This window comes from Lissotriton helveticus, chromosome 1_1, assembly GCF_964261635.1.
Source record: "Lissotriton helveticus chromosome 1_1, aLisHel1.1, whole genome shotgun sequence".
NCBI classification, from domain to species: domain Eukaryota; kingdom Metazoa; phylum Chordata; class Amphibia; order Caudata; family Salamandridae; genus Lissotriton; species Lissotriton helveticus.
The window spans coordinates 1,452,402,857-1,452,427,060 of NC_136057.1; the positions used below are offsets into that span (position 1 = coordinate 1,452,402,857).

The 24,204-nt window shown below is 48.1% G+C and overlaps 1 protein-coding gene across 2 annotated transcripts in view; it reads left to right on the forward strand.

The window, feature by feature from the left end:
* Positions 1-8,090: 8,090 nt before the first annotated feature.
* Positions 8,091-24,204, forward strand: part of DDX23 (DEAD-box helicase 23) — a 269,078-nt gene continuing 252,964 nt past the window's right edge. Inside the window, exon 1 of one of the 2 annotated variants that reach the window (XM_078685884.1) lies at positions 8,091-8,266. The gene's annotated coding sequence lies outside the window, so the exon portion shown is untranslated. Of the gene's footprint in view, positions 8,267-8,392; positions 8,530-24,204 lie in introns of those variants that run through there. The other variant, XM_078685889.1, reaches the window with a different exon arrangement.

Here is a 24,204-nt window from a genome sequence, read left to right on the forward strand (position 1 = left end):
GCTCTCAAGATGGTTCGGCAAAGGTGGGCCGCGGCAGCGCCAGCAGGCTCTCAAGATGGTTCGGCAAAGGTGGGCCGCGGCAGCGCCAGCAGGCTCTCAAGATGGTTCGGCAAAGGTGGGCCGCGGCAGCGCCAGCAGGCTCTCAAGTTCTCGTAAGGTTCTAGGAAAATGGGTTCTTCTGGGGTCGGCCGTGACAGCGTCAGCAGGGCTTTCCAGTCCAGGATACAACTGACGTCCTAATCCAGGGCTGGCCCAGATATAGGACTGGAGTCCTTTGATGTCCGGACCCTCGCGCCTGGGGGTCAGAGGGGCCGGGATGATGGTGTCCAGACCCCCAGCAGGGGGGTGGAGCCAGCGCCCAGGGAGGCCGGAGGGCGATCGAAACCAGGCGTCCGGGGACGGCTGGAGGGCCATCGAAACACCCTTCTCTCCGGGATCTGTCGAGTGGCCACTCGACCACCTGGGTGGATCTTGGTGCCTCGGTGTCTGGGCTGTGCTGAGGCCTGGGCCGGGGCCGAGGCCACGTGGTCGTGACGTGGTGGGCCCAAGATGGAGTCGGGCGCAGCCTCGTGCTTGGGTCGTGAGGGGCCCACGCTGGAGCCCGGTCGGTAGTGGGGGTCTGGGATGGTGGCCGGACCAGCAATGTTGGGGCGTGCAGTGTCGGGCAAAAGGGCTGCCCGATGCAGGGTGGAGGGCCGATGTCGTCCTGGGCCCACCATGCGGGAGGGGTAGGACCACGCCATGAGGCCGGGTCCAACAGTCTCCATTTACCACATGTTTATTGTGGCTTTAGTTTAGGGATTACCATAGTAACACGTGTACCCCACTGGGACTTACAGGGTCTGTTGGCCACTCGCTCATTATGGCTCCGTCTAAGATGGATTCCCAGTCATGGGGTGCTAGACTGTGGCTTGAGGGCACCGTGAGCCTTGTGTTTATTTTTGCTTCATCTTAGATTTCCGTAGATATATGTATGCTGCGCTTTGGGTTTGCCTAGCTCTATCTTTAGCTCTTGCGGACTTTGTAGTGTGTTCATGAGGTTGTGCAGTAGAGCAGTGTTTCCCAAACTGTGGTCCGCGGACCCCCAGGGGTCCGTGACACATTCCCAGGGGGTCCGTAGGCAGCAGTTTTAAAAGCACAGAAACGTTTCTCGTATAATTAGCAGCTTTCCAGCAACAATAAAAGTGTCAAGAGAATGCCAGTGATTAATGTACCTGCTGGAGAGCAGGAGAGTTTTGTTCAGTGGCAGCTTTGATTTAATTTAACTAATGTAGCACAGAGGGTTAATGTGCCTACTGCAAAGAACGTGTAACATGCATCTTAAAAAGCAGTATTTTATGTGCCTAGGTTCGTGGTTACTGCTTTTGTCACAGAGTTTCTTTTGTTACTGTGCACTTCATAAGTGACAATCTTAATCTAGCAGAGGGACCTATACACTGTCATCAAAGAGCTGCTTGCAAACTGCATGGTACCAGTTAGTAACTTATATTTTGTCCCAGTTATTCATTAACCTGATGCTGCTAAAATGATATATTTGGGTGGAAAAACATTTTTAATGTTAAAGTCAATGCTAGCCACTGTATTATGTTCTGAATCCTGAGTTTGTGCTTTTCCAGACCAAGCACTCTTTAAACATTTTATATACACACTGATTTACATGTATGATTCAATGTCTCTATATGTGTGTGATGTAAAGTGCTCTGACATCCTTCAATATAAAATACTAAGGGCCAGATGTACGATCTGTATTTATATGCGCGAACGGGTTCGCAAACCCGTTTGTGCATGCAAAAACCTATTGGGCCATGTACATAGCCTATTTCGCGAGTCACAACTTGTTTGTGTCTCTCTAAATAGGTTTTGCAATTTGCTATTTGGAAGGGGCATTCCCGTCCAAATAGCGAGTCTCAAAACCATGTACAAATGTTTTGCGTTCGCAAAACAGTCACAATTACCACCTACTTCAAGTAGATGGTAATGCATTCGCAAATGGGAAGGGGTCCCCAGGGGACCCCTTCCCCTTTGCAAATGCGTGCAAAATTATTTTTTAAGGGCAGGCAGTGGTCCCAGGGACCTCTGCCTGCCCTTACAAAATTAAACGAAAACGTTTCATGTTCTTTCTTTTTTTAAATGCATGGTAAACAGGCTGCATTTTTTTTTTAAACTGCTTTATTTAAAAGCAATCCAAAACATGGTGGCCTGCAGAGCTCAGCAGGCCACCATCGCGATCGGAGTGCTGGCATTCCCAATGTGCTCGCAAATTGCGAGAGGCTCATTAATATTAATGAACCTCGCAATTTGCGACCCCATTGGGAATCCCAAACAGTGTTAAACACACTGTTGTACATTTCATTTAGTGACTCATAATTTGCCACTCGCAATGTGTCGCCAATTGCGAGGCGCTAAATGAAATGGTCGTACATCTGGCCCCAAAACCCTTAGTACTTTGAGTATTTGTTTTGTGTGCACATGTGTGTATTTTTTTCGAATTACTGTTATAATGTTTGAAATTTAACTCATACAAATTGCTTTGGGGTCCCCGGCTTCCAGTGGTGACTCAATGGGGGTCCTCAGGAGTCAAAGGTTTGGGAACCACTGCAGTAGAGCATGTAGTGTGTGTCTAGGTCTTACAGACTGCTTTGTAGACCAGCAGAAGGAACATTTGCTCTCCATGCAATGTGCTTATAGTCTATCTATGACAAATTGTGTGCAGATCTGATCGGGCCGATGTTCACAGCTCTGCCGCTGCAGTGTGTTCAGAGAGAGCACATCCAGTTTTCAGGTCTGTAACTAGTGACTAATTCCAGCCTTGGTCGGAGTAGAGAGTATACTAATGTTTTCGAGCCACATTTACTGTGTAATTTCTCAACTTACCATGTTTATTACAAAGAGGGAAGATAACGTGAAGGAAATGGTCAACACATGTTCAATATCGACTTGCTAGCTGCAATGATGTCGGCACTGCCACCATTTACTTCGGACCCTCACACCTCCTCACCCTCACACACCCTCTCACCCTCACACACCCTCACACACCCTCACTCACCCTCACCTACCCTCACTCACCCTCACACCTTCACCCCCCTCCCCCTCACAACCCTCTCACCCTTACTCACCCTCACACTCTCTCACCCTCACTCACCCTCACCCCCTCACACCCCCTCACCCTCACACATCCCCTCACCCTCACTCACCCTCTCATCCACCCTCACCCACCCTCTCACCCTCACACACCCTTTCACCCTCACACAGCCTCTCACCCTCACACACACTCTCACCCACCCTCACCCTCACACCCCCTCACCCTCACCCCCTCGCCCTCACACCGCCACACACCCTCAGAACCCACACCCCCTCACACACATCCTCACACCCCCTCACCCCCTCACTCTCTCACCCTCACACACCCTCACTCACCCTCACACACCCTCTCACCCTCACTCACCCTCTCAACACTCTTACCCTCACTCACCCTCACCCCCTCACTCACCCTCACCCCCTCACACACACCCTCACTCACCCTCACACACCATTTCACCCTCACACACCCTCTCATCCTCACCCACACTCTCACCCACCCTCACCCTCACACCCCCTCACCCCCTCACACGTTCTCACCCCCCTCACACCGCCAGAACCCACAAGCCCCTCACCCTCACACACCCCCTCCCTCTCACACACCCGCACCCTCACACCCCCTCACCCTCACACACCCTCACCCTCACTCACCCGCTCACCCTCACACACCCTCTTACCCTCACACATCCCCTCACCCTCACCCCCCCCACCATCACACCCCCTCACCCTCACACACCCTCACTTACCCTCACACACCCTCTCACCCTCACACATCCTCTCACCCACACACACCCTCTCCCCCTCACCCCCTCACATCCCCTTACCCTCACACACCCCCTCACCCACACTCACCCTCACACATCCTCTCACCCTCACTCACCCTCACCCCCTCTCTCACCCTCACCCCCCTCACCCTCTCATCCACCCTCACACCCTCACACACACTCTCACCCACCCTCACCCCCACCCCCTCACACCGCCACACACCCTCTGGACCCACACCCCCTCACCCTCACCCCCCTCACACCCCCTCACCCTCTCACCCTCACACACCCTTTCACCCTCACTCACCCTCACAACACTTTTACCCTCACTCACCCTCACCCCCTCACCCCCCCTCACCCTCTCACCCTCACACACCCTTTCACCCTCACACACCCTCTCACCCTCACCCTCACACACACTCTCCCCCACCCTCACCCTCACACCCCCTCACCCTCTCACACCGCCACACACCCTCAGAACCCACACCCCTTCACCCTCACATACCCCTTCACCCTCACATACCCCCTCACTCTCACAGCCCCTCACCCTCACTCACCCGCTCACCCTCACACACCCTCTCACCCTCACACATCCCCTCACCTTCACACCCCCTCACCATCACACCCACTCACCCTCACACACCCTTACTTACCCTCACACACCCTCTCACCCTCACACACCCTCTCACCCTCACACATCCTCTCACCCTCACACACCCTCTCACCCTCACACACCCTCTCACCCTCACACCCTCTCACCCTCACACCCTCACAACCTCTCACCCTCACAACCCCTCACCTCATGCCTCACACTGCTGCACGCCACACACTGCTGCACGCCTCACACTGCTGCAAGCGGCACACTGCTGCATTACTCATACTACTGCATGCTGCACACTGCTGCATGCTGCACACTGCTGCCCGCTGTACACTGCTGCCCGCCTCACACTGCTGCATGCCTCACACTGCTGCACGACACACACCGCTGCACGCCACACACTGCTGCACGCCACACACTGCAGCACGCCACACACAGCTGCACGCCTCACACTGCTGCACGCCACACACTGCTGCACGCCACACACTGCTGCACGCCGCACACTGCTTCACGCCGCACACTGCTGCATTATTCATACTACTGCATGCTGCACACTGACGCACGCCTCACACTGCTGCCTGCCTTACGCTGCTGCATGCCTCACACTGCTGCATGCCTCACACTGCTGCACGCCTCACACTGCTGCACACTGCTGCACGCCTCACACTGCTGCACGCCACACTGCTGCACGCCACACACTGCTGCATGCCACACACTGCTGCTCGCCACACACTGCTGCACGCCGCACACTGCTTCACGCCGCACACTGCGGCATTATTCATACTACTGCATGCTGCACACTGACGCACGCCTCACACTGATGCCTGCCTTACTCTGCTGCATGCCCCACACTGCTGCACGCCTCACACTAATGCCACTGCTGCACGCCTCCCACTGCTGCACGCCTCCCACTACTGCACGCCTCCCGCTGCTGCATGCCTCCCACTGCTGCACGCTGCACACTGCTGCATGACACACTGCTGCACGCCTCAGACTGCTGCACGCTGCACACTGCTGCATGACACACTGCTGCATGCCTCACACTGCTGCACGCCACACACTGCTGTACGCCACTACTGCTGCACACTGCTGCACGCCTCACACTGCTGCATGCCACACTGCTGCGCGCTGCACACTGCTGCATTACTCACACCGCTGCATGCTGCACACTGCTGCACGACACACTGCTGCACGCCACACACTGCTGCACGCCACACACTGCTGCACGCCACACTGCTGCACGCCACACTGCTGCACGCCACACTGCTGCACGCCACACTGCTGCACACCACACTGCTGCACGCCACACACTGCTGCACGCCACACACTGATGCACGCCTCACACTGCTGCACGCCTCACACTGCTGCACGCTGCACACTGCTGCATTACTCACACTGCTGCACGCCACACACTGCTGCACGCCTCACACTTCTGCCACTGCTGCACGCCTCACACTGATGCATGCCTCACACTGCTGCACGCCTCACACTGCTACACGCTGTACACTGCTGCATGACTCACACTGCTGCATGCCTCACACTGCTACACGCCTCACACTGCTGCACGCTGCACACTGCTCCATTACTCATACTGCTGCATGCCACACACTGCTGCACGCCACACAGTGCTGCACGCCACACACTGCTGCACGCTGCACACTGCTGCATGACTCACACTGCTGCATGACTCACACTGCTGCACGCCTCACACTGCTGCACGCCTCACACTGCTGCACGCCGCAGACTGCTGCACGACACACTGCTGTGCACCACACACTGCTGCACGCCACAAACTGCTGCACGCCACACACTGCTGCACACCTCACACTGTTGCACGCCTCACACTGCTGCATTACTCACACTGCTGCATGCTGCACACTGCTGCAGGCCACACAGTGCTGCACGCCACACAATGCTGCACGCCTCACACTGCTGCACAGCTCACACTGCTGCACGCCTCACACTGCTGCACGCCCCACACTGCTGCACACTGCTGCATTACTCACACTGCTGTACACCACACACTGCTGCACACCACACACTGCTGCACGGCTCACACTGCTGCACGCCACACACTGCTGCCCGCTACACACTGCTGCACGCCACACACTACTGCACGCCACACACTGCTGCACGCCACACACTGCTGCACGCCACACACTGCTGCATGCCACTCAACACCACCACATCACTCTAGGACACCACCATATCACTCTGGGACACCACCACCTCACTCTGGGACACCACCACCTCACTCTGGGACACCACCACATCACTCAGGGGCACCACCACGTCAATCAGGGGCACCACCACGTCAATCAGGGGCATCACTCAGGGGCACCACCACATCACTCAGGGACACCACCACATCACTCAGGGACACCACCACATCACTCACAGACACCACCACATCACTCTGGGACACCACCACATCACTCTGGGACACCACCACATCACTCAGCACCACAACAGCACTGTCCTTGCTTCCTACCAACAAGTATTGCCATAGCCAATAGGAGCGATAAATAAATACAAACCTTTGTCCTCCTCTATCCTTCTGCTATCATTCCAAATCCAAATAACCGACTAACCTATCCACCACTTAAAATGTACTTGCATGTTTCACTATACTAATTCAACATTAATCCTCTATGGGTCCCGGAGTAGCGTGCTACCCACCGAAAAAGCGCTTTGTCGCCTCGTCAGCGGTAGTAAGCGCTATATAAATGCAATTACAATACAATACAATACAATAGCACTGTCCTTGCTTGCTATCAACAAGCATTGCCATAGCCAATAGGACTCGCATTAGGAAAGTGTGAGCTATTGGCTTTGTAAATAACAATGCTAATAATTTATATATTTTCAAAGCCAACACATAGTAAAAAAAATTGTCATTTACAATACAAATAGCTCACACTTTCCCAATGCGGTCCTATTGCATTGCAAATTCTTGTTTTTTTCTGTTTGTATCTCTTATGTAACCCATGTAATCCAAAGTCCTTATGTGACGCAACTGGTTCTTTTGTAAAGCGCTCTGACACCTTCAGGTAATGTTTGCGCTATATAAAATCGTATTAAATAAATAAATAAAATAAAAATCTTATTCAATCCAACTAGCAGACTCACATGCCCACGGCAGAAATTAACGCATACTTCCCTATACTAACCCACCACTAATCCTTTTTATTTTCCAGATTTGCATGCTACTCGCTAAAAAGCGCTTCAACGCCTCGTCAGGGGTAGTAAGCACTATATAAATGCAATTACTACTAGAACAATTGGCTTTCACAACACGTATGTTTCTCTAACCGTAAGGGGGTTAGTTGTACTCCTCGTTCATTCTCCCTACTCGTAAGATGGCCGCCATAATTAACCAATCTTTAGGAAAACGTGTATATTCATGTCAATGAAGCAATACTGGATTATATTTTGCTATCGCTTACTATACACACTAGTTTTTGTTATTCCACATTCAAAGACATCCGCAGTAGTTACTAGGTGATTTGTTTCATTTCCAACCTCTTCGAAAATGATCGACAGCTTTACAGCATTATTCTGCGTTTCCGTTCCAATACTTTGCAAGATGTCGCCATGTTTCAGTAGCGTATAGTCCTATGTTTGTGTTGGTTAAATTGCACGGTGGAACTACTATTCCCAACATGTTCCAAGGAAGTAGGCCTGTTGCATGGTGAGAAGTCAGTTGTTCGCTGCTTCCATTGGTGTGCCAGGCGGGGCGACACTCATTTCCCATCATGCTTAGCGGTTGTTGCCGGAACATGGCGGCGCTCAGGCTTTGAAGGGAACGTTGTTCCAACGGAGAGAGGTGAGGAGACAACGAAGTGACAGAGTGAAGTTAGAAGTGTCCTGGACTAAGGGGGGACGCTTGCTCACAGCTAAAAGGAAAGATAAATGAATCGGGGAGTTATAGTGGGCATTTAAAAAAAAAATGGAAACATAGAAGTCCAGCATTTGGGTGATAATCGCAGTTAAAAGTATTACTGCCTAGAAGTGCTGGTAGATTCCCATTCAGGTTAAACATTTGAAGGTACCCCAGTGCCTAAGAACACCTCTCCTGTTAAAACACAGGTAAGTGGTGTCAAAGGATATCTAACGTTCAGAAACATTTTGTAACCAACTAAGCCATGGAAATACCTGTACACCCATCCATGTTATAATATGGTATTCTATTGAATGGAAGTTGGATAGGGATAAATGACGAGCTAATTGTCCCTGCTTTGGAGGGAGGTTTCAGATCTCTAAATATTTGCCTACGCCTGACGTGTACTGGTGATTCGTCCTGCATAGGTTTCTTACTTGGGGAAAATGTATCCAAACCATATTTAGTGAATGGTTTGAGGCTGTACGTTAACTTTACATAGGTGTTTCATAAAGAAAGACAGTCTGGGCCTTGCAAATTTCCAATGTAACCCATGTTAATGTAGAGTGTCTAGTGGGGCTGCTCAGCGTGATAGTTCACAGTGGAAGTTTGGATATTGCAGGTTTCTGCCTGAGGGAACTTGAGTTGAGCTGTATATGGTGCAGGTGTTGTGTTTTTTGAACTACTATATATATTCTGGTTGTGGTACAGAGATCCAGGCAGAAAAGTACCACCACAGGAATGAGGAGGAAAGCGAATCGGCCAGTAAAATCCAGAAATTTATTTTTAGATCCAAGTAATAAGGAACCCACATCAGCAGGTCTGGAAAGCACATTAGCCAGGCAGAAATCAATCAATCAATCAAGACATTTGTAGAGCGCGCTACTCACCTGTGAGGGTCTCAAGCCGCTAAGGGGGTGGGGGAGCAGCTACTGATCAAACAGCCAGGTCTTGAGGTGTCTCCTGAAGGTCAGCAGGTCCTGGGTCTGCCGTAGGTGGGAGGGAGGGTGTTCCGCGTCTTGGCGGCGAGGTGGGAGAATGATCTGCCACCGGTGGTCATTCGGCAGACGTGTGGGACTGTGGCAAGGTCGGCAGAGCTAAGCTGGTGGTTCGGGGTGTAGAAGGAAAGTCGTTCGTTCAGGTTTGCTGGTCTGCCGTTGTGAAGTGCTTTGTGGGCATGGGTGAGGAGCTTGAAGGTGATCCGCTTGTTGACTGGGAGCCAGTGCAGCTCTCTCAGGTGGGTGGTGATGTGGCTGTGGTGAGGGAGTCCGAGCATGAGGCTTTTTGTATGCGTTGGAGTCTTTTCTGGAGTGTGGCTGTGGTTCCTGCGTAAAGGGCGTTGCCGTAGTCCAGCCTGCTGCTGACGAGTGCTTGGGTGGTTTCGGTGGGGAGCCATCTGTAGATCTTTCGGATCATGCAGAAGGTGTTGGAGGAGGAGGCGGCGTTAACTTGCCGGGTCATAGAGAGCGTGGAGTCCAGGATGAAACCCAGGTTGCGTGCGTGGTTGGTGGATGTCAGGGCGGCACCCAGAGTGGGCGGCCACCATGAGTTCAGTGCGGAGGGAGTGGATCCGAGGATGAGGACCTCTGTCTTGTCCGAGTTCAGCTTTAGCTGGCTGGTCTTAATCTAGTCTGCGACAGCCTTCGTTCCTTTGTGGATGTTGGATTTGGTGGTGGCCAGGTCCTTGGTGAGGGAGAGGATCAGCTGGGTGTCGTTGACGTAGGAGACGATGCTGAGGTGGGGTGCTCGGACGATGTTGGCAAAAGGGTCGGGCTGAGGGATGATCCTTGGGGTACGCCGCAGGTGATCGTGGTGGCTTCAAATCGGAAAGGGGGAGGCGGACTCTCTGGGTTCTGCCGGTGGGGAAGGAGGTGATCCAGTCCAGAGCTTTGTCTCGGATCCCTGCGTCGCGGAGGCTTGTGCGCAGGGTGTGCTGGCAGACGGTGTCGAATAATAATAATCCACATTTGTATAGCGCACATTCACCCATAAGGGTCTCTAGGCGCTGGGGGCCGTCGGGAAGATTAAGCAAGCGATTACCCAGAGTCACATGGTGCTGGGCTAATCTGCCACCGGCGCCGGGGATGTAATGTAATGATGTCTTGTAAAGCGCATGAATCACCCCACATGGGGTATCTCCGCGCTGTAGACCGCTGGGGAACCCGTCCTGGCTTTCCCTGTGAGCTGGTCCCTACTGGGTATCTCCAAGGTGAAACCAGGCATCCCCGGCGTATGTGGGGGGCTGTTGTGGAGATGAGGCAAGCTAATGCCCAGAGTTGCAGAGTGTGATCCCTGGTTAGAGTAGGCACCGAGGCGAGAATTATCGAGTCTGCTGACCCTGGTCCACGACCCTACCGCGTCGGGAATTGAACCCTGGTCCCGGGCCATCGTCTGCTTCCGGGTCTGCCGCCTCTAACGAGTGAGCCACACCACTCCTGGGGATCAAACCGTGATCCCCAGATTCCAGAGTCAGTCGCACTACCCACGGCGCCACAACTCTTCCTAGGCAGCCAAGAGTTCCTGGAGGATGAGGGCCGCGGTTTCGCCGTTGTCCTGTATGGTTCTGATGTAGTCAGTGGTGGCGATGAGGGCGGTTTCGGTGCTGTGGTTGCTACGGTATCCCAATTGGGAGTGGTGCAGGATGTTGTTCTCCAGGAAGCGGGTCAATTGTCTGTTGGCCGTCTTTTCAATGACTTTTGCTGGGAGCAGGGAGATGGGTCGGAAGTTCTTCGGGTCCTTTGGGTCGGCCTTGGGTTTCTTGAGTAGGGCGTTGATCTCGGCGTGTTTCCAGCTTTCCGGGAAGGTGGCGGTCTCAAAGGAGTTGTTGATGATTTTTCGGAGGTGGGGTGCGGTGATGGACTGTGCCTTGTTGAAGATGTGGTGGGGGCAGGGGTCGGAGGTTGAGCCGGAGTGGGTTCCTTGTGTGTTCCTTGTGGTCTTATTAATGCAGAGCAGTGATTTCTGGTTTGCAATTAAAAATTATAATGTCGGCTCTCGTGTTTAAAAATTGTTTTAGGTAAACTGTAAAGAGCAGAAAGATGGGTTGGGCAACGAGAGGTAGAGAGATTATGGGAGAGCAGGAGAATGTTCTGACAGAAGCTGTGTAGAAGACACTGGTGGGTGCAGGAATGCTGTGATGGATGTGGAGAGGTGACTAATGGGTGCCAGCGGGTGACCTGATGTATGCTAACAGGTGTTAGAGAATGGGAGTGGTCTTTTGGATCCATTAGGGTTGTAACGTGTGTCAGAGATTCAGGAGGACTGATTGGCGCCATTTGGCTTCTGATGAGTCATGTTATCATTTTCTTGTGTACTTTGTGCATACTCGCATCTAAATCATTTGCTTAAGGGCACTAGTCCATGTCTCTGGACCAGAGTTTTAAAGAGACACCAAATGTACAAACAGGGATCTAGTTAAACAGCTCACCATGCTCTTATGTTTCCTGAAACTCAAATGGGCTTTTCAAACCTTTGGCTCTATGGTAGCGAGTTCCAAAACTTTCCTTAATAAATTGGGGCATAGGAACCACAACATTGCTGCTCAGGACTGAATAATGCAGAAGGATAGGTTGTGTTTCAAAGTGCATTGGCCCAAAAGGCCTTTTGGGCAACCCACAATACCTTGAACTCCACCCTCTTCAACTCTGACAACCAGTAAAGTTGCTGAAATGCATATGAGATTTGCTACCATTTTGTGGAGTCCAAAAATGGCTTGAGCTGTATTTTTCTGTAAGCATTGTAACTTCGTGATAGTATAGGAGGGTAGACTTGCACAAGGTTTTAGTGTAATCCATTGGGGAAATCGTAAGTGCTTTGACTTGTATAGTTAGAACTGGAGAGAGAGAATAATGCTTATTAGAGATGTTGTGTAAGAAAGTGGCTCTGTATATACTGGACCAAAGGAAGGTACAGTGTGCACAGAGTACACAGTCCCCAGAGGTTTGGCAGAGGCTAAAGTTAGATATAACCTTACTCTCTAAAGTGGTAGCTTGGTCGAGCTGTAAGGCAGTATCAGAGGACAGTGTAAAGCATTTGTTGTACACCCTCAGTCAGCAAATGGTCTCTCACACTCAAGAACTAAACTCTAGGCCAATGTTTTGAATAAAAATATACAGTTGCTTTATTTTTAGAACCAACAAGGTATCAAAATATACTTTCTCAGAATGAGTTACTTTAGGTAAGTACTTTTCAAAATAGGCAATAGACTTTTGAGTACAATAGATACAGTTGTTGCAATAGGCAACACAATTTCAAGCACAATGTTACATTGAGCTCAATGGGAAATTCCAATTAAATGCATTTAATTACTTTATGGATTACTTTTCTAACCACAGGACTGGATCCTAGATTCAGTCCTAAGACATATCCTGTAAACAGTTGAGTAAAAGCGTTTTGGTTACAGTAGTGATTTTTAGGTTTCAGCCTGCGTAGGCTGTGCTTGCGCAGTCTCGCTGGGGAGATCTTATGTTTTCCAGAGTGGGGCTTGAACCCGTCCCTCTTCTCTATTGGCTGGCTTCCTAAACGGAGGCCAGCCATTGGTGAAGACGGGCGTCTTTCCATTTAAGCCCCGTCTTTTTGGGATTGAGGGGTGTGTTTTTTAGTTTCTTTCTCTCCTCTTCCCATTGGCTGGTATTTTACATTCCAGCCAATGGGACGAGGAGAGAAGGAAAAACAGCCCCCCCCCCCCCAGTCGGAAAATGACGGGGCGTTTCTCCGAGTCCTTTCTGCTGGACCTCGGAGAAACATGGCGGTGTGGTGCGCTCCTCTCTTGCCTTCGGCAACCAGTGGCGTGGCCCTGGCTGCACACCTGCAGCAAAAGCTCAGATGTGGCCCTAGCTGTCCCTGGGGACCCGCCTAACTGCACCACTGCAACCAAGCCTACCGGACACGGACGGAAGGCCTAGGCATGCTGCTGCCTGCCCTCAAACTCTGTAGATGGCGCTGTGCCCTCCTACCTGGAGTGGTGCCAGTGCAGCTGTCCCGGCGAGTGGAGACCGCTGGGGGGCGATCTCCGGGGTTTGTGGTGCTCCCCTTTGCCATTTCTCGCCTCTGTGGCATGGCAGGGGTGCCCTGCACTGAGTCTGCTGTGCGCCCGGAGCCTCATCCCGGGCCTCATGCGACTCGAGGCAGATCTGTGGACTGAAGTGTGGGGACTGTCCCCGGTTACCAGAACCTTCCATCCCCACTCCCGATTCCTGCTCGGACCGTCTCTGGGGTGATATCTGGCCCAGCTCACCCCCATATACCTCAGTGCTCACCGCTACTTCCGCTGAAGGAGGCACCATCGCGGAGGCAGTGTGCCCCCCCCTGCAGCCAGCGGGACTGGGCGTGCGGTATGTGGAGAGTGCTGCCCCGCTCGCGCCCTGTGGCGCCGTATTCTTGGACCCCTGGCGACGGGGCGGAACAAACGCCGGGAAGAAAAGTAAACAGTCGCAGGCGAGATCGGACCCAGGCGGACCCGACTGCTGTACATACTCCCCGGTGAGCGGCGCTGCGAGAATTGTTGCTATGTGCAGCGGAGGCACCCGGTGTGACTGCCCGAGAGAGACCTGGCTGTGCTCGTGTTTTCTTGCCTCTGTTCCCTGGCTGTGCTCGTGTTTTCTTGCCTCTGTTCCCTGGCTGTGCTCGTGTTTTCTTGCCTCTGTTCCTTGGCTGTGCTCGTGTTTTCTTGCCTCTGCTCCCTGGCTGTGCTCGTCTTTTCTTGCCTCTGTTCCCTGGCTGTGCTCGTGTTTTCTTGCCTCTGCTCCCTGGCTGTGCTCGTCTTTTCTTGCCTCTGTTCCCTGGTTGTGCTCGTCTTTTCTTGCCTCTGTTCCCTGGTTGTGCTCGTCTTTTCTTGCCTCTGTTCCCTGGTTGTGCTCGTCTTTTCTTGCCTCTGTTCCCTGGTTGTGCTCGTCTTTTCTTGCCTCTGTTCCCTGGTTGTGCTCGCTTTTCTTGCCTCTGTTCCCTGGTTGTGCTCGAGTGTGTGTGTGGCTCTCTGTGTGTGTGTGTGTGTGGCTCTCTGTGTGTGTGTGTGTGTGTGGCTCTCTGTGTGTGTGTGGCTCTCTGTGTGTGTGTGGCTCTCTGTGTGTGTGTGGCTCTCTGTGTGTGTGTGTGTGGCTCTCTGTGTGTGTGTGTGTGTGGCTCTCTGTGTGTGTGTGTTGGGCTCTGTGTGTGTGTGTTGGGCTCTGTGTGTGTGTGTGTGTGTGTGTTGGGCTCTGTGTGTGTGTGTGTTGGGCTCTGTGTGTGTGTGTGTTGGGCTCTGTGTGTGTGTGTTGGGCTCTGTGTGTGTGTGTTGGGCTCTGTGTGTGTGTGTTGGGCTCTGTGCGTGTGTGTTGGGCTCTGTGTGTGTGTGTTGGGCTCTGTGCGTGTGTGTTGGGCTCTGTGCGTGTGTGTTGGGCTCTGTGCGTGTGTGTTGGGCTCTGTGTGTGTTGGGCGCTCTGTGTGTGTGTGTGTTGGGCCCTGTGTGTGTGTGTGTGTGTGTGTGTGTTGGGCTCTGTGTGTGTGTGTGTGTTGGGCTCTGTGTGTGTGTGTGTTGGGCTCTGTGTGTGTGTGTGTTGGGCTCTGTGTGTGTGTGTGTTGGGATGTGTGTGTGTTGGGCTCTGTGTGTGTGTTGGGCTCTGTGTGTGTTTGTGTTGGGCTCTGTGTGTGTGTGTGTGTTGGGCTCTCTGTGTGTGTTGGGCTCTGTGGCTCTGTGTGTGTGTGTGTTGGGCTCTGTGTGTGTGTTGGGCTCTGTGTGTGTGTTGGGCTCTGTGTGTGTGTGTGTGTTGGGCTGTGTGTGTGTGTGTGTTGGGCTCTGTGTGTGTGTGTGTTGGGCTCTGTGTGTGTGTGTTTTGGGCTCTGTGTGTGTGTGTTGGGCTCTGTGTGTGTGTTGGGCTCTGTGTGTATGTGTGTTGGGCTCTGTGTGTGGCTCTGTGTGTGTGCCAATGCAATAGGTCTCACATTTGCGAGAGATTAAGCTATTGGCATTGTAAATGACAATGCCATTTATTTATCGGTTTTCAAAACCAACACATAAATACAAATGTTGTCATTTACAATGCAAATAGCTCTAACTTTTGCAAAGGCGAGACCGTTGCATTGTAAATGCTTGTTAAGGAATATTATTGTATTTTAAAAGTTGACACAGAAAACTTTTTCACATAGAATCACCAATGTTATCCTATGGGAGGAAATTCACTTAGCAGGTAAGTAGTGTTATTGTTACTTTTTCTTACTCAGTGTTGGATCCTGGATTCAGCACTGGTGCATCTCTTTTAAACAATTGAAAGAATTTGTTTTGTCATACAGGCGATTTTTAACTAATATTTGTAAGTTTCAAATATCGACACTTAGAAACTTTTTCAGCAAAAAGCAGGCAATGTTATTCTATGGAAGGAAATTCAAGTTACTGGTAAGTACGGTTAGAATTACTTTTCAGGGTCAGTTCTGGGCACCAAGATCCAGCACTGGGATCTCTCCTGATAACAGGTGAGTAAATCGGAATTTGTTGTTTGGCGGATTTTAGATGAATATTTTAAACTTTCAAAACTCCACACTTAGAAGAATTTCCAAGTGAAACCAGTCACTGTTACCCTATGGAAGAAACGTGAGTTATCGGCTTTTGGGTAAGTTACACCTTTGCAACGCCCATTCCCGTCCGTGTCTAGCACGCGCAGCAGCGCACGTTCGCCTCACTCCCTCCCCCCACTCCTCTGTGGTGCGCGCGCACCACTGGTTTGTTTTGCTTGTTAAGTGTGATTTGTTTCGCTAAATATAGTTAACGTTTTGCAAGTGAGAATTTCATTGAAATTCTTGTGCCATAAAATGCAATGCCATCAGAATTAATGCTCTTGTACACCAATAGTTTGGATATTATGTAGCTCTTCAGACCACAGTTCCCCTATTTCTCAGCGCTGTATATAGCAATGCAATATATTGGTAATCGATTTAATTTACTACTGCTCAATTTACAGACCTCATGTGGACGAGTGGTTGTGTTGTTTTCATCAGGCTTCACAGTTGTGCTCTGATGATTACCACACTTTTCAGCAGCGAGCGTTCAAGTGAATGAGCCATTTTTCCAAAACCAGAGGGGTATCCGATAGTCATGAGAGTGCTGATAATAGACCGTGCTGGCTGTAAGGCAGGGTGCTGCTTTCTTTGCCGGATTACAGTTCATTGTGTGCACACTAAGCTCGCTGTTTAAGCCGGTATTGCATGACACGGTGGCATCTTTTGATTTCGGAAGACTGGTTATAATTGGGCTTAGCCCTGCAAACTAGGAGGTTTGAGCCGCAACACCACTCCGTGACCTTTTCGCCAGCGAGCGAGAAGTCCCTGCCTCCCTCCCCTGTTGGTACCAGACAGCGCTACATCTCCATGCACATTTAAGGTGCGGGGGTCCGGTTCAAAACCCCTGTTTGGGGAGGGGGGGTACACTCTTCACATGCCAGGCCCCTTGTGTACCCTTCATTGCACCCATCGCCTCCTTCGGGCAGTGAAGCCTTTAACGTCGATCTTGTGCGGCGATAAGGTAGGTTCATTTGTTTTATTTTTGTAGTTTTTATATAGCAAGAAGTTGGTTCTAGGGCTTAGGAGTCCTTTACATGAGCACCACGTTGCATTACTCAAGGTCATTTTGATTTTTGACACTGGGCGATTAAGCAATTTGTGCAGAATCCCAGGTTGGTGAGCTCTGCTTTCCACCGTGTACTGCCTTTTGTATCCGGTCTGGCTTAAGGGCATAGCAGTGTGTCTGACATATTGTTAGCATTAAAAAACAAGCACTTGCAATGCAATAGGTCTCGCATTACTGAACGTTTGAGCTATTGGTGTTGCAAGTAATAAAGCAACACCACTAGCTCAAACTTTCAGTAATGCGAGACCTATTGCATTGCAAATGCTTATTGTGGACTGGTTTAAAAAAGTAAACAGTGGCCGTTCAGTGCAGAGGAAGCTCCTCCGAGTGTTTCAAAATGATCTTGTATATTTAGAAGGTGTGGTGGTTGCAGGAGGGTGTCTGGTGTTTCTGGAATGGGTTTGGTTGTTGTAAGTTATCAGATCGATGAGTGAGGTTTATGGCAGCTAAGGAGACTTCAACAATGTGAAATTTTTTAAACGATCCACTTGTCTAATGAGCAGGATGGTTCACCACCTCAACAACTTGAAAAATAAATGATCCCCATACATCCCAAAAGATCTCAAACCACATTTTTCAGATGCTATCTGGAATAGAATCTGGCACTCTCCCGCTCAGGCTGAAATTACACCTGTAATCGCCCAGTCCAGATTTTGGGTGATACACAAAGCATACTGGACCCCATCCAGATTGCATAAACTAGGGATCCTACATTAAGACGATTTCTGGCGCTGTGAGGAATCCCCTGGTTCAGTTGAGCATGTTTTTCACTTGTCATATGGTTCAGCCCTTCTGAACCAAAATACATCAGAAGATTTATGACATCTTTAAAATTTAACCATGCCTGGTAAGCGGCTATTTCACTTGCACAATACTGTTTTCGCTCTTCACGTTTTCGGGCTGGATCTACCAGCACCGACAAGATTGTATGCACGCTATATTTCGGTAATTTACCATTTTCACTAACTCAGCTGTTACTTCATCCTGCACCCCTACGGCACAGAATAGAGTCTCTTACCTTTTCACCTCACTCTGCGATAATCTCATTCACCGGTCTTATTTATTTATTTCTCTAGTTCGGGTACCTTTGGGTGCTACGTTCTTGATGATCACAGTATGGCTTGCATGTATTTCAACACGGTCTTGTTCCTTTTATTCCCCGTTGACTTGATTCTAAAATCCCCATATTTTTCACAGTTGTGTGTTCTCACTATTTCTACGAACACCTGTAAGTCACGGTTACCTGTTAATAGACTGGCATGAGCACTTCTTTGACCCAGTTTTCTGACTTTTATCTAGCTCCCAGCTATCAGCTCTCTATAGTAGCTTCTTTTTCTTTTTCTTATCTTTATACAGATTCCCCCTGAAGAAGTGCTAACCACCACGAAATGTGTTGGGGTTTATTCTATTATGGAGTACAAATTGATGTAAAATTTTCACTTGTATCGTCCGCTTATATCAAAACGTCATTAACATATGATGAAATATGAAGAAATGAGACTGTTTTGATTACTCTTTGGATTGAACTAATTAAAAAACTACATCGTTGATACCAAACATGAAGTACTGATACATACTTATTTATGCACCTGTGTGCATCAAGAGTGCCCAGGGATAGTCCTTACTCTCTGTAAGGCTTTCTATCTTTAAAATTTAGCCTTCACCATCTTTCTTAAAGATTACTTTAGGCCTTGCGGTTCACTTCCTTAACACTGATCTCCCTGCACACCGTGCTTTGCTACTAGATCTTGGGCTAGCCCTGGGCTCCAAAACAGTCCTACTAGAGTGGAAATCCACCAGAACAATTCCCTTCAACAAATGGCGGAACACCCTGAAGTGCGTGGACAACGTAATGTACAAGAAACTACATAACTCATCACATCTTGTCTACGTAATGCACGTGACTTGTGCCTACAAAAGGTGGACCCGCCGCAGTGTCAACCCTTCTCCTGCTCACACAAGATCAACATCCCACCGAGACTGAAAGAAACCCCAGCACACACTAAGCAGACCGGCCCTCACTGCGATCTCTGTTGACTCAGCCCTCTCTCCTCCAAACTTTCCTTTTCTACTCTCTTTTCTTCCTTCTCTCTTTGTTTTATTTTCTGCTCACGGAGAATCCGTATCTAACTCACTGCTATCCTTAGTTTTGCTCACAATTTACTTCCACATATGTTTCTACGTTATACATCTCCTATCGTTGTTTCTCCTATGCAATACCCCACATGCTTACCTATGTAGTCGTACATATTATACAATGTACCCTGTAGTGTGTCATCACTATCCAGTATCTAACTGCTTATTTTTTCAATAAAAAAATGTATCTTCTGGATGCTCAGCAAGGTGTGGTGGTTGCAGGATGGTGGCTGGTGTTTCTGAAATGGATTTGGTTGTTGGGAGTTATCTGGTTGAGTGAGGTATATGACCGCTAAATAATCTTAATCAATTTGGAATATCTCAAACTATCTACTTGTCTAATGGGCAGGATGGTTCAGCAATCTACTTGTCCTGTAAAAAATAAAAATAAATCCACTTGCCTCTATTTAGTGCCATGTAATGAAGTGACTAATTGTGACATCAATCCCATTATATCAGAGATCTGATTGTTGCTTCTCTATTTATGCCAGGGCTCATATTATATCAGGGTTTAGATACCAGCAAGGCTGTGGTTTTGCCACCTTTCTGCAAATCTACATAACGGAGCTGGAAGGAAGTAGTAAGAGGTATTTCTATGGCTGAAATAACCTGTGCATCCCACTAATTTACTCTTCCCAAATTGGACGACGCAAGAAATTTACTCTTGACAAAGGCAGGAGTAAAACGTTTTCCAGGGTGGGTAAAAAAAGGGGGTGTTGGGAACGTGAATTTGCAATCACTCATTCATAGATAAATATATGCATTTAAGTTCATGAAAAAATTGAATTGACAAAGGTGTGCTATGAGTATGGTTCCCAGGTCTACTTCTATAAACTTGTGAATTATTGAGTCTTAACGTATTCATGTGGGAGCACTTTTGTGACTTTCTTTTAAAAATGGATCATCTAGTTTGCATTCATTAAACTAATTTTACCGAATAATGTCTCAGCGAAATGGTATTCAAAGTTGCAAAATGGTTTCGAAAATCTTCGTTTTATGAAGTTTCCATCTTTTTGTTTACATTTTATTTTGAAAGCAATTTCCAGTCTTGCCTTTAGTCTTCTGCATGCATATGCCCTTAACAGGGAGCAATCTGGGAAACATTATAAGTATCCTCAAATTTGTAAACTTTGTTTACATGTTTAATACTTTTTTATTTGGGAATGTCACACCCCTTATCTGATTGGGATGGGGGTTCAGTGGGTGACTATTGGGTATCCAACTTTGCATGTACGGTGCATGAGGACTAATAATGAGTTCTAGATGATGACTAGCTTGTGCTAGCAGCTGTGCTGTATGCTTAATGATGTACTGAGGCTTTATCAAATAAGCAGAGTATGGCTTAGGGGTTTGGAATATTTGGTAAAGTAAGGCAGGTTGCACTTGGTCCACAGGTTAACTAAAGTCCATGTGGGTGGAGAGTGCAGAGAACATTCTCCTTGTCAAAGCTACAGAGATAACTAGAAGAAAACACAAGGTAGTCTTTACTCTATCCACTATAATTAGTCTGACCTGGACTGTTCTGTTTATGGTCTTGGTGCTGTAATAGTGCCTATATATTTGATTATTGTAGCCAAGGAGTGTAGTCGAGTGAAGATTATCTGTTTGGATTGCATTGATGTTCCTCTTTGTTGTAATGTTACTTGTATATTTTATATCTCTCAAAATCCTTTGGTGATATGTATGTGTTCTAGAATACAAAGTTGCCCTGGCTCAGAGTTAGAATGTTTGGTGTAGATTGGTGATGAGCCTGCTGTCAGTTGTGTGGCTGAGCTGTCTTACTCCTACAACTTGAAGATTAAACCTACTTCAGAAGACTTTCAGTTTCCTGTGTCTTCATTCATCAAGGAATCCACCTTTAAACACTGGCGAGGACTGGGTTAACTACAGCTCAACTCCAGGTACATAATTCAGCAGAAAATACACAAACCTGACTTCTGCAAGTTGTTTTTTTTTAAACAAGACCCTCAAGTAAGGCTATTTTACTTTTGTGTGTGCCGTTTATCTTGAGAATTTATTTACAAAGTTTTAAACTTTGTTGGAATACTTTTAATGCAGAGAAAGGAAAGGCAAAGTTACAGCTTTTTAAAACCGCGCGTCAAGTTACCAGGACATTTCTTAACCGCGCGTGAATTTTCGCTTTGACTTTCTCTTGCCTTTTGGCTTTAAAGAAATTGATTAGATTTGCTGTTTATCGCTGTTAAAATTCTCCATTTACTGTCCTGTGGAATTTGCAGTTATGGTATTTTTAATCGAATAACTTGCGCTGCCACGTTCCCTTACCTTCTTTTCACTCGTCATAGAAAGCTTGACATTCGAGTCTAACGCAGCTTCTTGGTCAAGGGAGACCCAGCGTACTACGTCCTACGCCGTGTCCGACGCCTTGGTTGTCAGAAGCTCTGACGTTACGTTGTTCTGGGGAAACGCAGCGTTTCACGCTATCTGCACTCGTCACAAGGTTTGACGTGCTGTCAGTGGAACGCAGCGTCCTACGCTCTATGTTTTAAGTTGAAGAATCTGGTTTCCTAGCAATGCATTTCTTTGCTGACGACGCTGACACGCACAGGCTTTTCAATTCAAAGTGTGTCTTTCTTCGTGCACTTAACCTTCTACGCTGACATGCAGAGCATTTTGTTTCCTAGCAACGTATTTTCTTGCTGACAGCGCTGACACGCACAGCCTTTTCAACTTAAAACGTGCCTTTCTTCGGGCACTTCACTTATCTATGCTAATGTGCACAGCATTTTTTTTAAATAACATATGCTTTTGCTCACAGCGTTGACATGCACAGCCTTTTAAAAAATAAAGCATGTCTTTCTTCGTGCATTTTGTACCTTCTACACTGATGCGCACAGTTTTGTTTTCCTTGCAGCGCTGACACGCACAGCCTTTTCAATGACAGTGTGTTTTGGATACTGCTTTGACAATTTAGTACTTTTATATATAGCGTGTTTTATACATTTTCAGCGCTGACACGCACCACTTGTTTAACAAGCATTGAAAATGCAATAGGTCTCGCCTTCGATTAAGTTAAAGCCATTTGCTTTGCTAATGGTATGGTATAGCAAAGCAAATTGCTTTAACTTAATAAAAGTCGAGACCTATTGCATTTTTAATGCTTGTTTAACATGTGCTGCAACATGCGGAGGAAAGGCAAGTGCCGGTCTGCTCACAGAAGCGTGACGCGTGTGCACCACTTCTGTGCGCGGGTGAGCATCTGTGTGCAAACACATCTCTGGAAGGGTGCGAGGGTGCCCAAGAAAGCTGTTAGCAAACACGGCTCTGGGAGGGTACAGGGCTGACCAAGAAATCTGTGTGCAGACACGGCTCGGGTAGGGTGGAGTGCTGACCAGTAACTTAAACAAGAGATGGCCTGGCGCCGTCAAAGTGAAAGTACGGCTGGCCGTCTGCAGTGAATAAATTAGGGAGGAGAAATGCCTGAGAGTGCGAAATGATCCCTTTGAAGTGAAGCTGCTGGCGGCAGATGGCTGTCTTTCCTGTGCACGCGCTTTTCTATGTCAATGCGCTTGCGCATTGAGCTCCTTTTCACGGGCACTGCATGGAATCGCCCGATCTCGGTAAGCTCTGTTTAAGCCCCTTTATCTCTCGCTCCGCTCAATGCGCATGCGCATTGAGACAGGTGGCTCGACCTAAAAATGTTGTTTCTCTTCTAGCACAGGTCATTTATTCCTTATTTGTGCTATTTCATTTTAGTGATTTAATCAACTCCAACGTTGAAATACATCTACCTGGAGATTCGTCTACAGTGCTAACACACAATCATATCCAGTGTGTGTTTTCTTCTAATTTTTTTAACAATATTTTGTTTTGACTTTACAATACCACAGCGCTGATGGGCCCTGTCTGTTTTCATAACTGTGCTGACATTTGGATTAAGTGTGTCTTTATCACACTTTATTTTAACTTAATCTTCGGCACTGATAAGTACAACATCAATTATACTCATAAGGAATTTACTTTAAACGTATTCTCTATTTGTCCAGAACATATTCAAGTCATGCAAAACGTGACTGCAGCTCCATTCTTCTTACAATCTCCAGGAGATCCTCCTATCAAATGGTCCAAATGGAAAAAAGTTTTTGAGCGCTATGCTTGTGTTTGTACAAAAATATATATATGCCAACCCACTCTGTTCAGGTTTGCTCTAAATCATTAGCAACAGATCAAACTTAGTTTTGATTTGTTCGGTATATTTATTTTTACCTTTTCTTTTAAATACACTTCATAGAAAAAAATCAATTGTTTCTATGTCAGAAAAAACAACACAACATGTAGAACAAATATACACATTAACTTATACATACCATTTATCAAAAAACATTACTACATACACATAAACATTCACTGTACACTATACACTAGGTTTTCATTATATACAACCTCACTTATACAAATCTATTTTCAACTGTTCCTATGACAAATGTCAGCTCTTTGCCTTTTAACAATAAATGAATCAAATCAGAGGAACAGTAGTAGACAAAGTCGTAGTCAACTGGAGATAACCCTTATTATCAATTCAATGAATCAATAATTATTAATATTTTGAACAAATTGTATCTCCATTCTGCCAACGCGTTTCGAACACCACATATAAGTTGTGAGTTCTCCTCAGGGCTTTGTCACTTCTATCTGCAAGTGTATAGAAAAGAGAAAAGCACCAAACGGTGTTTCAGTGTACATTCTCTAGCCTCATTTAGCTGCATAGCTTGCATTATACAGCGTTTTAGTCCATATTACCTTTCAAGTGGCTGGGGTAGTCCTATGTTCGGGTTTTAATCTTTAGAGCTGCAATCTAAAGAATAAATCTAGTTTTAGAGCCAAAATCTGCCTGAGCCTTCCAGTTACTTACACAAAACACTGCGTGACATACCTTTATTTGATCTTGTGGGTCTGCCTATGGGCGTCTCCCTATGACTCGGACACACTTTTCACCTATGAGTAATGCAAAAGTATTTTAATATATACAAACTTATGTAATCTCTCAAATACGTAAGGCGGTTCACAACTCTAGTCCTACCTTCATTAGGTGATCCGATCACTTCGGGAGCTAGTCACTCCTTATTTAGAATAATTCCTGGGTGCGGGCAATCTGTAGGAAAAAAAGAGTTCTAAGTACACTCATCACTACTTA